Raw genomic sequence first — 2,579 nt, 5'->3', positions numbered from 1 at the left:
AAAACCACTGCGCTACGCGTTTAAACGCCTGCTGCACACAGGAAGCTGAGTGAAGTGGAATTTGCAGAACATTTTTAATGAGGCTTTAGGAGAAAAAAAAAGTGGAAACAGATGCGTCGTTCTGAGAGCAAAGTCCAGGGTTTAACAGGCTCTGAAGGTTTAAATTTTTTTTTTTAAGGGGTCAGGTTAACATCAGAGCGTTCCTATTTGTGGTCAGAGCATAAAAGCAGTTTGAAGTTTATAGACGCAGCAAATGTAGGGCATGGCTGACACATGTTCACATCAGGGACGTGGCGAATCCATGACTGTGTTGCTGTGTTTATTAGTTTGTGCAGTTTCGTGTATGCATAACCTTTACCCCGGCGACCTCTGACCTCTTCAACTCCACATTTGCTAAATAAGCGCCACCTCCAGCCTGACTGTCTACATCTGTTTGTCTTGTTAAAAGTTGCAGTACTAGTACTCTCCATGTAAAAACTTCATTTTTTTAAAGGGTCATTTAATACAACCCGTTCTGCTGTCCCGAAGGTTGTTAAGAGCGCCGTCATTATTTTACATTATTATTATTTTTCTTTTATTATTCACTATTTATTCATTTAGTTGCACTGTCGGCGTCTGATTTAACTGTCAACTATCACGATAATGTTTTTCATGTCTTTTTTTCGAGTCTTTTTTGTCTACATCTGTTTGTCTTGTTAAAAGTTGCAGTACTAGTACTCTCCATGTAAAAACTTCATTTTTTTAAAGGGTCATTTAATACAACCCGTTCTGCTGTCCCGAAGGTTGTTAAGAGCGCCGTCATTATTTTACATTATTATTATTTTTCTTTTATTATTCACTATTTATTCATTTAGTTGCACTGTCGGCGTCTGATTTAACTGTCAACTATCACGATAATGTTTTTCATGTCTTTTTTTCGAGTCTTTTTTGTGTAACCAATTTCCCATTCCACTGATAAACAGCGTCGCCTGCTGGTGAATCAGCAGAATGACACACAATGTGTAAGCGTATTATGCGAGGAAAAAACGCAGTGTAGAAAAAATGGAGAAACCATAGCAGTCATCTCAACAACAATAATAAGAAGTGACGGTATAATATTAATTTTAATACCATCAAAAAATGTCGTTGTCCATTTTTTTTTAAGGAAAAGTTGAATACTAGAGAAACAGAGCTACATCCAGCACATCTTACGGCATAAACAATCCTAATGATTTGAGATTCCTGCGCAGTGTTGACATACTAATATTAATACCATCCTCATTTTTTTAACCAAGTATCAGTTTTTTTCCCAGTGCCTCGAACCGAAAATGTAGGAATAGACGATTAGCTGCTATGTATGCTAATTCATTTGACGTTTCTTTTTTCTTTACGATATCTGTAGTTCCCAAAGTTGTTGTTTCTAAAGTGTCCTAAAATGTTCTTTGATATTCTTTACAGTGGTAAGGATATAATATATAAGGATTAACCTTCAATAAGAGGAGAGAGGCTTAGAGAACTGAATTTCATGAATGCATTTTGATAAGGGATTTTAAATGTGATTTCTGTAGCTTTGTCTTGATTACGAATCAAGCACACCGAAATTTAATTTGCATTTACCAAGACGAGGAGTACTATGATATGAAAGTTTATTTACGAAACAGCTCTTAGGTGCAGTAAAAATACAATATTTTTATTGAACGCACCTCTTACACCAAGTTGAAGTAAAACAATTTTCCAAACATTTATCATTTCTTTCCGTGTACTCCCCGAACAGCGACAGCAGAGGGCGCTCGAGGAGAAGAAAGCCACGTTTGCTACGCTTCAGAACCCGTAACACCTCACAGAGCTGGAGAAACAAAAAAACAACCACCGATACAGTTTCTGTTTCGTGAAGGAAAATTAAAAAAGTTAAAGTTAAAGTTAAAAAAAAGAAGGTAAAGTTTAGTTAAAAACAGTCACAATTACACAACGTAAACCACAGTGACCTAATGATAGGATGCTTTTTTCATTCTGTGTCATTTCCTCACAGTGACTGACAGTAGCCTGCAAAACAGCTTTGGTCTGATTGATGAGCTGCCCCTTTTTTAGCCTGTGCAAATCGTCCATGGAAATTAGTGGCGGCCAATCACAGAGGAGGTGGACGGGAAACTGCACCTCAGCTATTACGCTGAAACAAACAAACAAAAAAAAAACAAACAAAAAAACATCTCTTTGGTAGTGAACCTTAACATTAAACTCCTTTGTAGCCTTTGTAGACACAAGAAAACATATTAAAATATCACTTCTAAATAAGTGTAAATGACGTTATGAAATACTTTCCGGACGACTGACTTCAACGAATGATCAAATGACTTTATATCGATATAACATGTCGAACAGTTTTCTCATGTTCAGAGCAGAGGTTTTATCGTTTTCCCGACCTTACTGCCTTCATTTTTATAGATGTTACTTAAAATTAAAAATCCAAATATATATATATATATATATATATATATATATAAATAAATTAGGCAGAGAAGCTGCTGCTTTCGTAACCCGGTGAAAAGTTCAATTGGTCAGGAAAGTTTTGCTAAGGAGTTTTTTTTTTTTTTTTTTCTTTT

General features: G+C 35.8%; 1 long non-coding RNA gene across 1 annotated transcript; it reads right to left on the bottom strand.

The window, feature by feature from the left end:
* Window positions 1–1,607: 1,607 nt before the first annotated feature.
* Window positions 1,608–2,412, bottom strand: LOC112488357 (uncharacterized). Its single transcript, XR_003052329.1, has 2 exons — window positions 2,007–2,412; window positions 1,608–1,825 (listed from the first exon to the last, which is right to left on the bottom strand). It is a non-coding gene; the product is annotated as an uncharacterized LOC112488357 (long non-coding RNA).
* Between the last annotated feature and the right edge of the window lie 167 nt (window positions 2,413–2,579).

The sequence above is a fragment of the Cynoglossus semilaevis genome, chromosome 16, assembly GCF_000523025.1.
Source record: "Cynoglossus semilaevis isolate Cse_v1.0 chromosome 16, Cse_v1.0, whole genome shotgun sequence".
In the NCBI taxonomy this organism is placed as follows: domain Eukaryota; kingdom Metazoa; phylum Chordata; class Actinopteri; order Pleuronectiformes; family Cynoglossidae; genus Cynoglossus; species Cynoglossus semilaevis.
Note: the sequence above shows the minus strand (reverse complement) of the source record. Positions and strands in the feature narration are given on the sequence as shown.